This window comes from Lissotriton helveticus, chromosome 6 (genome assembly GCF_964261635.1).
Source record: "Lissotriton helveticus chromosome 6, aLisHel1.1, whole genome shotgun sequence".
Taxonomy (NCBI): Eukaryota; Metazoa; Chordata; class Amphibia; order Caudata; family Salamandridae; genus Lissotriton; species Lissotriton helveticus.
Window position 1 is genome coordinate 464995857 of NC_136067.1, and position 16888 is coordinate 465012744.

Consider the following 16888-nt stretch of genomic DNA (forward strand, 5'->3'; position numbering starts at 1 on the left):
TCAAGAAATCAGTTCTACTCTCCCCTGGCTATGTTATCTCTGCCATTAATCCTCCTACATCTCAGTGGTCAGAGAACATATCTCTCAAGGCTGTCCATATCTAATGCCTGTATGAATTGAATGTAGTCCATCATGCTTGGTATGATAGCGTGATTGCTGGGGTGCAAGCTTGAGTGAACATCGCACTAGTCTGTTCTCCATTGATGCAACTTAGCAGACTCTTAATATCATCTAAATCTAAGTTGATTCCTGCAGTGTTCTTTTTGAAGCTTGAAATCTAATTCCGAGCTCCATCCAGCAATGATGGTAACTTCTTCCTTAACCCCTCTTTAGTCATCTGAGCCCGTGGCACATATATGGTCCCTGATGTGCCCTTTTATAGTAACAAGCTCATTCTTAGTTTGCAAAACTCTACGGGCTTCTCTAGCAAAATCTCGATGACAAAAATATTGACAACAAAAATAAAGAACACAAAAATATTGATAACGTTAAAATAAAATGAAACACAACACAAACATTGATTAAATACATATAAACTTTCCCGAAAATAACATTTAAACATATAAATAAAGTATTTTCAATAATATAATAAAATACCATATTTCAAACATTTTAAGCATACACTAAAAAAATGACTAAATTAATAACATTAAATTAAAAAAGACACGAAAAATCCCAAAACAAATAAATAAACAAAGAATGCAACATAAAAGAAATCACAACAACTAAAAATAAATAATCATAAATATATATCATATTTTAAAAAAGATTATAGTTATCTACATATACATTTAAATAGCATAATAATAAAATATAAAACAAACATTAAATAAACATTATAAATATTAATCAAATTAAAAGATAACTGCTAACAAATGCAAAAAAGCTATCTCGACCAAAACATTTGAAGTACACCAACACAAACTAATAGAAAACTCTAATTAATTAAATAAACACTATAAATAAGTCAATAAATTAATACAAACTTTACCGTATAATGGACAAACACAGAAGAAGAACTAACCTTTACGAGACAGAAAACAGAGCGAAAAAATACTACACAAACAAGTATTTTAAAAATCTCCCATTAAAGGTAAGAACAGAACTTTGTAACTGAATAACTATAACTATAACATGTTTTCATTTATATGTCACACAACAATAATAAAATCAATATTACAAAAAATAAAGTATATGATTTAGCAAACAAATAAAATAAAGGACTTAAAACTAATACCTTTAATAAAAAAAGCAAAACTTTGCTAACAAATTATTTTCTTTTTCTACAGAAGTCAACAAAACCACAACAACAAGGAAATAAACTTCATCAACTAAAAATATTAAGTATAATTTTTATAACAAAATAAAAATAGAGTCGAAATAATCAAAATAATCAAATAACATGTAACACTCTAAAAAAATTAACATTTTGCTTTTAAACCAACAGAAACCAGTGAATCAAACACAACCATTGATAAAATATCCAACAAGAAAATTAAAGCAAGATAACTGTAAGTTTATTTTCAAATATAATAATTATACAAACATGTTTACTATTCAAGACCTTATAATTAATAAATATGTATATATACATATATTCACAGATAGACCAAAAAATGGCAGAAGGAGCAAAATTCATCACAACACAAAAGGTAAACTACTTCTGTGCTACATGGGCTACACTTATACGCAAGAAAACATAACTGGAAACAAAACCTATTGGAAATGTAGTAAATACTACTCAAATTCTTGCTATGGGAGAGCCACAACATTAAAAACAAATGTAGTTAATGTCAGTTAACACAACAATCCCTCCCATCCCCACTCTAAAAAGATTAATAGCCAGAACTAAAAGCTACTGCTTAAACACCACCCACCCCCCAAACGTTTGCGGGAATAGAAATCTTACCAGAATACATTCTCACACACAAAGATGAGAAATTCGTTTTTCTTGACAATAGCAGTCATTAAAAACAAATTATCATCTTTGCCACCTACAACAACATACAAAAACTAATAAAACTGAGAAACGTGGATGATGGAAGGCACATTCAAAGTTTGCCCCAAGCCTTTTTACCAACTATATACCATCCACGGCGAATATGAAAACACTAACATCCCCTCCATATACGCACTACTCCCTAATAAAACAAAATATCACCTACATAGAGCTCCTTACAATAATAAAACTACTCACTGGCAACCATCTAATTTATACTAAAAATAAATAATCATAAATATATATCATATTTTAAAAAAGATTATAGTTATCTACATATACATTTAAATAGCATAATAATAAAATATAAAACAAACATTAAATAAACATTATAAATATTAATCAAATTAAAAGATAACTGCTAACAAATGCAAAAAAGCTATCTCGACCAAAACATTTGAAGTACACCAACACAAACTAATAGAAAACTCTAATTAATTAAATAAACACTATAAATAAGTCAATAAATTAATACAAACTTTACCGTATAATGGACAAACACAGAAGAAGAACTAACCTTTACGAGACAGAAAACAGAGCGAAAAAGTACTACACAAACAAGTATTTTTAAAATCTCCCATTAAAGGTAAGAACAGAACTTTGTAACTGAATAACTATAACTATAACATGTTTTCATTTATATGTCACACAACAATAATAAAATCAATATTACAAAAAATAAAGTATATGATTTAGCAAACAAATAAAATAAAGGACTTAAAACTAATACCTTTAATAAAAAAAGCAAAACTTTGCTAACAAATTATTTTCTTTTTCTACAGAAGTCAACAAAACCACAACAACAAGGAAATAAACTTCATCAACTAAAAATATTAAGTATAATTTTTATAACAAAATAAAAATAGTCGAAATAATCAAAATAATCAAATAACATGTAACACTCTAAAAAAATTAACATTTTGCTTTTAAACCAACAGAAACCAGTGAATCAAACACAACCATTGATAAAATATCCAACAAGAAAATTAAAGCAAGATAACTGTAAGTTTATTTTCAAATATAATAATTATACAAACATGTTTACTATTCAAGACCTTATAATTAATAAATATGTATATATACATATATTCACAGATAGACCAAAAAATGGCAGAAGGAGCAAAATTCATCACAACACAAAAGGTAAACTACTTCTGTGCTACATGGGCTACACTTATACGCAAGAAAACATAACTGGAAACAAAACCTATTGGAAATGTAGTAAATACTACTCAAATTCTTGCTATGGGAGAGCCACAACATTAAAAACAAATGTAGTTAATGTCAGTTAACACAACAATCCCTCCCATCCCCACTCTAAAAAGATTAATAGCCAGAACTAAAAGCTACTGCTTAAACACCACCCACCCCCCAAACATTTGCGGAAATAGAAATCTTACCAGAATACATTCTCACACACAAAGATGAGAAATTCGTTTTTCTTGACAATAGCAGTCATTAAAAACAAATTATCATCTTTGCCACCTACAACAACATACAAAAACTAATAAAACTGAGAAACGTGGATGATGGAAGGCACATTCAAAGTTTGCCCCAAGCCTTTTTACCAACTATATACCATCCACGGCGAATATGAAAACACTAACATCCCCTCCATATACGCACTACTCCCTAATAAAACAAAATATCACCTACATAGAGCTCCTTACAATAATAAAACTACTCACTGGCAACCATCTAATTTATACAACAAATAATCATTACCTTTAAACAAACAATGACTCAGTCAATTTAAAAAATATACCCACACACAACAATACAAGGTCGCTATCATCACTTCAACCAAAATATCTGAAGACACCTACAAAAATCTACTCTAAAGTACAGATTACACCACCAATAGCAACTTTACCAATCTAGTAAAAAATGAATAGCCCTGGCCGATGTACCAACAACTGAAGTAGCCAACCACTATACCATACTTCTTGAAAGCCCTTTCGCCAAGCAATCGAGACAAAACTAACTCCCTTCCTAGACTACTTTGAAGACACTTGGGTGGGAAGGCTACATAGGTCAGGCCACCATAGACAATCACAGTTCCAAATCCCCTGGTAGAATGTCTACGATAGCACTCTAGCTAAAAAAGCTAAAACTAATAATGCAGTGGAAGGATGGCACAATGCCTTCCAAGCCACAATAGGAAGAGAACACCCAACCTTACACAAACTAATAGATGCCATAAAAAAATACCAGAGCTATCAACATCTAAGGCTAGAGAAATCCCTAACTAAGGGGCGATTACGGTTGCGGTAGGACCGCCACAGCCAGCCATGCAGTAGCGGTCTTTCTGCAATCAGACCAGGATTTCCCATGCCACATTACGATGGGGTGTGGAATCGCGTTCATACCACGGCGGATGCAAAGACTGTCTGACACGTAACTACCACAGTCAATCGTTGCTAATGCCTGGTGGAGCGGTCTGCATCCATAAAATGGTGGCGAAGCCTAGCAGGCACTGTCCGCCAAATCACGATGATGTCTCCACCAGCCTTTCCATGGTGGGTAAACCGCAATTGAAAGGCCAGTGGAGATTGGTTTTTGAGACCCGTTGCGGGCCCTCCATGTATTGGGGGAGGTGTGGGTGCACTTGGGGGTACCCAGGTGCTTTTGTCAGGAGCACCCACCGCAATTTTAAAATGCAAAATGAGACCGCCATGGTGGCGGTTGCATCCTGATTTGGTGTGAGGAACCGCCGCATGTATGGCTGACAGTTTCGGTCACCACAACGATAGCGGATGTTCTTCAGTGTGTCCGCCATCGTAATGAGCCCCTAGTCAGTAAACAAACAAAAACAATGTATGAATACCTACAACATAAAATTCGACTATTTCCAAACACCAAAGGGATAGAATACCTAGACGTAATTGCTAAATCAATACTATACAAACAAAAACAAAAAACAATCCTAAACATCATAAGCATTTTTAAATCACAAAACATTTAAACTACATAAGCATACTCTTTTTAAATTAATATTTATAATGATGTCATTTAATGTACATATAAGTAAATGAGATAATATAATTATTAAAATAAAAAGGAAACAAACAAACCAAATGTAACCAAACTATTCCCACCCATAATAATAAAAAATACTTTACCATTATATTGCGCTAGACGGGCCTCAAAAACAAACAAATTCATAGTAGATACATTGAAAGACAAATCCATTCAAAAAGGCAGTCCACTAAAAAATGCAAAAATACATCTGTAGAAAAAAAGGCTCAAACGATGCAATCCTCTCAATAACAAAACCCTCAAGAACCCGAAAATGAGTTTAAAACAACGCAAAAATTGAACAGTACAAAAAAAGGATCCAACAACACACTCCTCTCAATAACAAAACCCTCAAAAACCTGAAACTTACCTTAAAAAAAATGCTCCAACAAACCTGAAAAATAAAAGGAAATGTATAAAATGTACTTGTTTCAATGAAACAAAATACATTTTCCTTTTTTTTTTAAATAAACGCATCATCAGCACAATCCGTTCACATAAAGGAAACCCTGTAAAGAAAAAAAAGAACACCCTTCAACAATAACAGATTCAAACCCAAGCATTAATATCAACATCAAATACAACATAACATAATTAAACAACACATATCTAATACTACCTAACACTCTACTTCTATCCAACACTACGTCAAACACATAAAACACTAAACTACCAAAACAGCAACTAACTACACCAAAAACAAAAAATGTATGTCCTAACAAATCTAACTACACTACTACTACCTTGCCCCACTCTAAAACTACCTTAAAAGTAAAATAAATCAAACTTACCTTAACTGACGAAACACAGATTTCATCTTGCAAAATTACCTAAAACAAAAAACGGAAAAAGGAAAAATAACTAGCTGGGAAATAAAAATGAAAAAAGACTGACTCCAATAGACAAGAATGGAGAAATAATAAAAGCATTCGGAAAAAAAATTTATATTTTTATTTATTGTAAAAAAAATTACAAATCTTTAAAAAGTTTACAATAAATTCTAAAATATACAAATATAAATATACATTAAAAATTAGTAGGTCGATTCCGATTTGGTGAAATTTCCTATGACTCGCCGTATGGAGCTTTTTTCCTGTACGAATCGTATGCAGAACCATACCCGTACGTACGCTGTAGTACGATGTGTACCCAAAGCAGTTCTCCGTACAAATCGTACCGAAGACCGTACAATACACGAATCCATACAAATCGCATTTGAAACGCGCAGTACACGATGTCCGTACGGATTGAAGCTGCATTTTCCAACCCAGCAAGTACGAATCGTATTGACAACACTCCGTACGACTCTTTTTCTACGGGACCTTAAAACGTCCGTAAAAGCAGATTTCGCCTCGAAATGCGTACGAAACGGACCCCCCACGGGTACGGTGCATACACCCCATGATTGCAGGGGTACGGTGCATCGGGGTACGGTGCGTACACCCCTGGATTTCAGTGGTACGGTGCATATGGCCCTGTGTGTACACCCCATGATCGTAGATGTACGGACCGTAGGGGTACGGTTTGTACACCCCAAGGTCGTAGGTGTACGGTGCGTACACCCCACGCATACACCCCTTGATTTTAGGGGTACGGTGCATATGTGATAGTGTTGCCCTCCGTACTAATTGCTCATACGCAATGTTTACGGTACGAATCACGTACTCATTCCCCGGTCCGGATCGTACTTGGCGGGTCGTACGGCATTTTTACGAACCGTACGGTTCACTGTGCGGGTCGATGTCGTATGGATTTTACCATTTTTGTACGGTTCGCAATGATTCTGACGTATTTTCTCTCAATGGATCGTACTACGCGATTCGGACAGATCAGTGCGATTCGTACGTAAATGGCTACAAATATGAATCGTCGCACGGATTGGTTTCCCGAATCGGAATCGACCGCCTATATTAACATAAAATATAATATTTAATATATAAAAAAAATTTGTTTCATGTACTCACCTTGAAATTATAAAATTACAATAACACAATTGTAAATGTGCAACCAATATAACAATGCTTTATATAAAAATATATATTACAAAAATATATTTGTAAAAAAAATTGGAAATCATGTAATATATTAAATATTATTTTCTTAATAATAATATTTAAGATACTACATAATTAACAAAATGTACAAAATAAACATTTGTAAATTACATATATAATTTTTGAAAAACAATGAAATCATATCACATGTATTAAAAAGTGTTTTAAAAAATGTATTGAAATGTTTACTCTTTCTAACGCTTAAGAAAACTGCGCATGAGCGGGCTGGGGCGTTTTTTCTTAAGCAGTAGTTCTAATGGCAAACAAGAGGAGGAGGACTGCCCGGGGATGCTGCAGTTAAAAGGTAAGTGTTTTTAATTGCTTTAAGTTTGTTTTAAGTTATATATTAATAGGGGTGAAGGCAGGTGGCAGGCCAACTCCGCTTCGCTGCAGAGTGTACAGTGTTTTGCTTACTCCACGTTCTCCGCGGAATGTGTTGTAGGCTAAACTCTGTACACTCCGCTGGCGCAGCTGAGTTCTCCACCCACAGTTAACTTTTTCTCATAAAAGTGATAAATAGTTAAAAAACTAACAATATGTGTACTTTACTTTTAAATGACTATATTTTGGAAAATTTACCATTTTCAAAACTGTTAAAAAATATGTATGTATCAATTCATTTTTAATTTTGCAAATGTACATAAATAAATATCCTACAAATGTATTATATTTTATAATAAACTGTGAATAATATCAAAATGTCAGAATCATGTTTTTAATATAGTAAAAATTGCATAATAAAATTAAATAAAAACTATTTAATTGTGAAGAAAAAAAACATGTATTTGCAAATAAAAACGTTAACAATAAAAACTAACATATGTCTCCTTTTTTATTTGAAAGTACATATATACTCTTAAAATAGTACATAATAAACAATAAAAATTTACTTTTTTCTTAACCCCAACACCAACTAAACTCAGTGAAAATGCTGGATAACATACCCTAACAAATTACAATTACAACTCAAAAACCAACTAAACTCAGGGAAAGTGCTGCATAATAAATCCCCAAAATTGACTATTCTAACTCTAAAACCTACCATACTCTGGGAAACTGCTGGATAATAAACCCAAAAAAATAAGTGCTCCAAGTCCCAAATTAACTGAACTCAGGGAAAATGCTGGATAATAAACCTTAATAAATTACTATTCCGACTCCAAAACAAAGAAACTAAAGGAAAAAGCTATATATTTAAAAAATTAAAAATCTATAAAGTTATAAAAGATTTCAAAACGATGAAAACATACAAATATTAAAAAATAATTATTAAAAAATTGATACACCCCTTCTCACAAAAATAAAAGATATACATATTAAATTCTAAATCACAAGTTTGAGCTGGACTGTTCCCATGAGACACAGGGTCAAGTCTGATTTGCATATAGCTGTGTCTGAACTGGGGTGGCAACGTGAGCTAAAGAATGATGATGGATACAACCCAGATCTGTGACTGGGGGTGAGTGTTTGAAAAGTTTCAAACACTCGCCCAAAGTTGGCAGGGTATGCCCAGACGTGGGTCCCATGCTCACTTTGCCACTGGATTCAAGCTATCCTGGCCGAAGAGGGCTGTTAGCCCAAAACTGATCCCAGGATGCTTGCTTCCGGTCCAGGGAAGATATGGCTTGGCAGTTTCGGGCTGGCCTGTTGCCATGAGGCACAGGGTCAAGACTGATTTGCATATAGCTGTGTCTGAACTGAGGTGGCAAAGTGAGCTAAAGAATGATGATGGATTCAACCCAGATCTGTGACTGGGGGTGAGTGTTTAAAAAGTTTCAGAACTATGTCCATCATCTCCTTGTGTTTGAATAATTCATACATTCACCCCCAGTCAAAAGTTCTGGGTTAAATCCATTGTTCTTTTGCTCACAATGCCAATCCAGTTTAGACTAGGCCTGGGCAGTAAAATCCTCTCCACTCGGGGAATTTTCAGATTGTTGGCAATTCTGCGTTCCCTCAGAGAACGTGGAATTACCAAAAATCCCGCGATCCGCAGCGTGGTGGAATTTCTTTTGTGTTTGCTCTTTAAAAATGCTTTTTTGGCACGTGCGGTACCGACCTACCGGCATCCCTGCGTTCGTTGATGAGTTTTCCTATCCGCCATGAGATTTTGGTAGCTGGCCGCGATCCAACAAGAGTGTGCGATCACAAACATGTAATTCGGACACACCATCCGACACCGCAAGAGTGTGCGTTCACGAACACGCCATTTGGATGCGCCTTTGGACATCCGACGGAAGTTTGGTGAAGCTCGCGATGCCAAACACACAAAATTTGCAATCTGGAGAAGAAGAATATCTCAAGCAGCATACAACCCTCTTGAAAATGATGATTTGGATGAAAAAAACTCCTCAGATTGACAATTGACTGTACTTTTTTGTGCAAGGCGTCCTTTTATTTAACTTGTTTTTTGGAGAGAAAGGAAGTGCCCCAGAGTCTTCAACTTGCTTGTGACCTAGTCTGCCAATAGGACTTTCATCCATTAGGCTCAGAGGTAGTCATGGGTGCTAGAAACAACTGTTTCTGTGTGTTCTGTTGCATTTAGACATCATTTAGGGCATATATGGCATTGGATTGAATTGCAAAATGTGTTTTTGGGGGGTATTTAACTTTTTGGGTGTGTGCTAAATAAATGCCTTTGTTGTGTGTGTGTATGGTGTGTTTTGTTGTGTAACTTGCACACCTTGTTTAGCCCTGTGGATTTTTGTTTTTGCATTTTATTGCATTAAAGCTGTGTTGTTTAGCATGCCTCCTTTGCCTGGCTATTATAGGCATGTTTCAGTTCAATGTTTTCCAGGCCTCCTGATTGTTGCTTGTGACTGTGACTGTGAGTGTCCATGTGGCTGGTGTCCATTTCTGGAGGTAGTTTAGTAGTGTGTAGTGTGCTGCTTTTGCCATACATGCCTGCAGTTATTTCCTATGTTCATCTTGGCTTCCTGCTTCCATCCCCTTTGCCAGCTGCAGCTCCCTGAATAATGTGATGAGCAAATAAATGCCAAACAGGTTCCACTTTCATTGCATTTGTATTTTTGTTTTTGTTCTGCTTTCCTATGCTTCCTGATTGTACACAGTATACCATAAAAGCCCTTGTTGTCAACGTCTCACAAATGGCTACACTGTTATGTTTTCTTTATAACTTAAACTAAGTTAATACAATGTAATAATATAACACTAACAAATGTGACCACCACACACTAAGTTATCCATTATGTTTGTTCGTTTGTACTAGTACTAATTGAACAACAACAAGAAATGCAACATTTCACTGGCTTCTTTGCTTTCAGGTGCACAAAAAGACAGAGGAGGAGGTGTCATCATCACCAGTTGTACTGCCAGACAGAAGTCCTGCTGTGCACCGCGTCACATCCAAGTGTGACCTCAGACATCTCTGCAACTTGTGACCTGCATCCTGCTGACATCGGAAGGAAGAAGATGGCCCCAAAGAAAGGTACCAGGTCCTCCAGTACCATGAAAGTTGCCAGTGAGAAGACGGAAGTGGTTCTGCCACGTACCAAGACTGGTGTGCCGGCCAATTTGTTTTTTGGGAAATACAAAATGATGCCTGCATCAGCGGTGTCAGGGGACCAAGCTTGGAGCAGCACATCCGCATCAGCTGGCCCACTCCACAAACCTAGGCCCAAGCCCATGAGTGTTGCAGAGGTATCCTGTCAACTTGCACAAACACCAACGAGCAGTGATGTTGAAATTTCATTATCGCAAAGTAGTACACAATCAACGCAGGCGGAAACTCAGCAGATAAGTGGGCAACAACAGCCTGAATAACAGCAGGAACAACAGCCGCAACAACACCCACAACCACCGCCCACAACAGTAGTTGTTCCTCCCTAAGTAGGGGCAGTTCAGGAAATCGAGATTTCCAACTTCTTCTTCAAGCCCCCCTTCTGATGATCTAGATACCACTTGGAATCCACCAGCTCAGTCTGACAGTGAGACACGCCACGCGAGAAGGCTAGGGAAAACGAAGGTTCAAGAAAGCTGTAAAGTTATGGAGGAATATATAGAACTGGAGGATGATGACGAGCCAGTCATCATGAACATCACTCCCGCCCCAGTGGAGATGGAGACCAACATTATTATTACCCATTCCCAAATTGCTGTGAGGGATGTGGCATGGATACCAGCAACACAGGTAACACCAACACGACCTGCAGCTTCCATATTTGTATTTGCCAAGGCCCAGCAAGGACCTACATCCAGCTCAACTACTACCTCAGTAGGTAGTGGTACTGTAAGTGCACTAGGTCAAATTCCACGCCCACCCTCTAGTTCATCTGGCATTGAAAGTGGCACCTCCAGCAGTGCCATGCAGTTTACCTCCCCAGTTTGGGACTTCTTTTCGGTTAGCACTAAGGAGGAGAACGTTGCTATATGCTGAATTTGTCGACACACTTTTAGTCGTGGTAAGCTTGGTACAAACTATGATACCGGAGGCCAAAAAAGTCATGTCATAAAACACCACATTATCCAGTGGGTGGTGAACCTACTTAGCATACAAAAAAGTAAAACTGCACCCATTGCTGTTGGTGGGGATTAAGAAGTAGAAGAAGATATGATTGCCGTGGTGGGTGAACAAGAGAGAGAAATTTCTAGCCCTGTCCCTAGCAGTGTAGTGGTACCGCCCACATCCTCAGCAACATCTCAGTGGCACCGTAGTAAGAAGACACAGAGTCAGACTGAGACATCAAGGCAACAGTTTACTGCAATGAAAAAAAGTGCGTTGTTGAGCCTAACTGGGTTCAAGAAGTCACCCGCATCAGCTGCACCACAAAGGAAAATAATCCAGCCTACCACTGACAGCGTGCTTAGGTCGGAGGGGCATCGTGAAAGCAACCACCCAACAGCAACTTTGTACAATGCGAAGCTGAATAAAATGTTAGCGCTGGACCTTCTCCCTTTTTCTTTTGTGGAAGCGGTGGGTTTCCTTGAAATTGTGTCAGCTATCTGCCCTAAATGGAAGGTTCCCAGCCGGTCCTATTTCGCCAGAGTTGCTGTTCCAGCACTACATCACGATGTGCTGGAATTGCTTGGACAAGCTTTGCAGTAGAGTGCTGTTCACACCATCCACCTGACAACGGACATGTGGACCAGTTGCCAAGCCACTGATTACATGTGTATCACTGCACACCAGATCTCTTTTGTTGGGGTTAGTGAAAAGATAACTAAAGTAGGTGTTTTTGACACTGCTGAGACTTTTCATGCTACTCAGAAACATGCAACTGTAGCCATGTTCGCCATGGATAAATCTCCTACTGCTGCAAATATTTTGGAAGAGTTTAACAGCAAGGTCTTAGAATGGCTGCTCCCAAGAGGGCTTAACATTGGTTTTGTTGCCATGCATAATGGCAGTAATGTACTTAAGGCCATAGAGGATGGTGCCTATTTCAGGGTCCCGTGTTTGGCGCACTGCATTAATATTATTATCTCACTCGCTGCTTTAGCGAGAAGCCCGTGTTGCTATTACTCCCCGGCCACGATCTTTAGTGAGGAGTTTGTTCGGCGGTGCCATTTGGGGTCGCGTACTAGTGCTGAGCCACGTATTGGCACCCGTTGACCTATTTAAACTGCCAAATGCAAGCCTGAGGCAAGCCCGTCTGCGCCCATCCGCACACCGGCCGTGCCAAGTGCCAGTTATGCTGCCCTTTGATTTAGGATAACTTACTCTAGGGAGAGCTTGCTTAGTATTGGTAAGAGGGAGGGAGGAGGGGAGCCTAAACTTCCAGTAATTTTGAGGGATGACCAGAATATTCTAAACTGCGGGCTACTGAACTGTAGATCCTTGGTAAAACATCACACAGAGATCTCCAGTTTGATGGAGGACCTGGACCTAGATGTCTTGTTCCTTACAGAGACTTGGACTCGCACAGATTCATTGGTAGAATTAGGCCTTGCCTGTCCAGGAGGCTTTAAAATTTTTCACAAACCCAGAATAGAGGGGAGAGGGGGAGGAGTCGGGATGTTCTTCAAGCAAAAATGGGATTTCTCACCCTTAGTGATAGAGACGGTGACAGGGATATAAATATTGGGCTTCTCTCTTCAGGAAACGAAGGGAAGGCTAGTTATGGGTATGGTCTGTTACAGACCGCCAGGATCAGACACTCAGTATCAAGTATTGTTTAATACTATCATCGACCTTAAAAAATACATTACATAGTTCTATTCATAATGAGGCTAGGTATTCTATAGCAACAATTTCGGAGAGAAAAAATTTTGTTTGACCCTTTACTACAACTTTAAGTTTGGCTGGATTTTGTTAATAAACTGTAGCACCTTTCTCCTGAAAACCAGCTATCAATTGTCTGAAATGCCAGCGCTTGGATACAGTTGCCTGGCAAAAGTCAGGTCTAACAAAAAAAACTGCACCCTTTAGCAGAGCGCTTTTTATCCGGTCTGGCCAAATCAAAAGCATGGGTCTAGAAGGTGTCTTCATTTCATATAACGTTCATTGTAAGCTTTCACTAATCTGCAAATAAAAAGTACTATATAAATGTAAAGAGTTGTTCATTTTCAGTGATCTTTCAGTATTGATGGAGCCACAAATATGTATGAAGCTCTACATTTTTCTTCTGATAATGAGCTTTCATACCTTCCAGTGGTACCTCCAAACCCCCCGAACTGGGACTCTCACATCTCCACTCTTTGAATCTCTAAGAACTTTAAAGACTTTCATCAACAATTCAACAAATAATGTGCAGTCATAAAATTCAAATTGCAATTTTTTGGATCAGTTTTTTATTTTGCATACATCAATCTCTTTCTTCAATCCTGTTGAAACCTCTCTTTCTCACACCTATACCAATTTAATACTTGATGGTTCCTCAACTAATCTCACGCAGCACTTCACAACAACTGCCCTATCCCAGTACCGCACCCTATGATGTCATCAGCCAATAGCAGCGTGGCACTGATGCCAACTGTCCAATCTCAACACAGCACACTATTACGTACTTCTCCTTCTTCACAGAAGCTCACCCTCCTTTACAATTTTCTTGTATATATATATATATATAAATATATATATTAAAGCACACAGGTTGCCCTCCAGGTTCGGGGAGCACACTAAGACCAACAATGCCGATACAGACTCAACAGTTCAGAGTAAGCGGCCTGAGGCATTTCGCTTGATGCTTTTTAAAAGGCCGTTCTTTCCTTACACTCTGCAATGCGCATCCCACTTAAATGCAAAGATGCCGCCTGCTGAAAGGCTGCAAGTTCCCACTGGATTGTGGTATTCATAGTGAGTCACTGATTTACCGTGGATGGGTGCCGAGTTCAGAAGATCCCTGATGCCTGTCCTGGATGGTCCCCTTGAGTTGGAGAGTCAGTATATCGGCGTCGGTCTTTCCGAGATGAGCTGGGCGATTTCCGAACCAGTTGGCCTGCTCAGATTTCAGCGGTGGCGCTTCACCTGTGGCAAGGCATGCCGCGTTGTAGATGAAAGCTCACAGGTTGCCATCCAGGTTCGGGGAGTAAACTAAGACATACAATGCCCTGCAGAATGAAAAGTTAAGAGGACGCGGCCTGACGCATTTCGCTTGAGGCTTTTTCAAAGGCATTCTCTTCTTACTATTGGCAATGCGCGTTCCACTTAAATTCAAAGATGACACCTGCTGATAGGCTACAAGTTTCCACTGGATTGTCGTATTCGTAGTGAGTCACTGATTTACCCTGGATGGATGCCGGGTTCAGAAGATCCCTGATACCTGCACTGGATCAACCCCCTGAGTTGGAGAGTCAGTATATCAGCGTCTGTCTTTCCGAGATGAGCTGAGCGATTTCCCAACCCATCGGCCTGCTCAGATTTCAGCGGTGGTGCTTCCCCCGCAGCAAGGCGTGCCACGTTGTAGATTAAAGCTCACAGGTTGCCCTCCAGGTTAGGGGAGCACACTAAGACCAAAAATGCCCTGCAGACTCAACAGTTCAGAGGACGCGGCCTGACGCGTTTCGCTTGATGCTTTTTCAATGGTTGTTCTCTTCTTACACTCGGCAATGCGCTTCCCACTTAAATGCAATGATGCCGCCTGCTGATAGGCTGCAAGTTCCCACTGGATTGTAGTATTCGTAGTGAGTCTCTGATTTATCCTGGATGGGTGCCGGGTTCAGAAGATCCCTGATGCCTGTCCTGGATGTTCCCCCTAAGTTGGAGAGTCAGTATATCGGCATTGGTCTTTCCGAGATGGGACGCGCATTGCCGTGTGTAAGAAGAGAACGGCCTTGGAAAAAGCATCAAATGAAACGCGTCAGGCCGCGTCCTCTGAACTGTTGTGTCTGCAGGGCATTGTTGGTCAAAGTGAACTCCCCAAACCTAGAGTGCAACCTGTGAGCTATAATCTACAATACAGCATGCCTTGCCACGGGGGAAGCACCACCGCTGAATCTGAATATTTTTTTAAAAATGCGAGACCTGTAGCAATCAGTGACTCACTACGAATACCACAATCCAGTGAGAACTTGCAGCCTATCAGCAGGCGGCATCTTTGCATTTAAGTGGGACGCGTATTGCCGAGTGTAAGTAGAGAACGACCTTTGAAAGTGCATCAAGCGAAACGCGTCAGGTGGCGTCCTCTGAACTGTTGAGTCTGCAGGGCATTGTTGGTCTTAGTGTGCTCCCTGAACCTGGAGGGCAACCTGTGAGCTTTAATTAATATATATATATATATATATATATATATATATATATATATATATATATATATATATATATATATATATATATATATATATATATCTATACAGCTCACACCCCCGTAACTTGGTACATAGCATCCCCTATGGAGAACTACTACGTGCCAGGAGAAATTGTAGTTCAACAGGGACCTTTGAACTAGAAAAATCTACAATGTGTAAAAGATTCAAAGAACGCGGTTATAGCACAAAAAACATTTCTGAGGCGTGCAAGAGAGTTGAGGAAACCGATAGAAATGATCTGCTATATCCAGTAAGGGATAGTGACAGTACTGAAACAGTAAGATTCATCACGACTTATTCTGGACAAGCCAATAAAATCTGTGAGATTTTTAAAAAACATTGGCATGTCCTTCTTACTGACGAACACCTGAAATCTGATTTGGGTAGCAATCCCCAGATCACCTTTCGGAAAAGCAGATCATTGAAAGACGAATTAAGCCACAATCAAGTGACACAGGAGAAACGGGGTCTACTTGGCATGCAACCAGGTTATAAATGTTGTAATAAATGCAAAGCATGTAGAGGAAGCTCTAACTGTGACAGATTGGTGGTTACCAGCACAGGAAAGGAATTTGTGATAAAAAAACATCTAACCTGCAATACCACACATTGTGTATATATTTTAATCTGCCCTTGCAACAAATGGTATGTGGGGAGTACCAAACATCAAGCCAAAAAAAGAGTTCTGGAGAATCTTCGAGCCATAAGGAACAACAGCAGATTGTATCCCATAGCTCGCCATATCCAGTCTCATCACTACCAGGATGAGACCGGATTACTGATGGTTGTGATCAACAGTGTGGACCTTGGGTTGAGGGGGGGTAATCAAGAACTATGCCTACATAAATTGGAATCGACATACATCATTGACTTAGAGAGTAGTATACCCAATGGATTAAATATTACGGAAGAATTAGCAGTACATTTACATTGACTATGAATGTATAATGGAGTTGATATGAAGTACAGAACCGCAGGTGCTACTTTTAGTAATTTTAAACTTCTATTTTTTAGGTGCCTCGCTTTTTTTAGGATGTCGTGGTCACAAGATTGCTCACTTATATGAAGGTTCTATTTGGAAAGACAATGCGAGAAATGTGTTGTGTGTTTA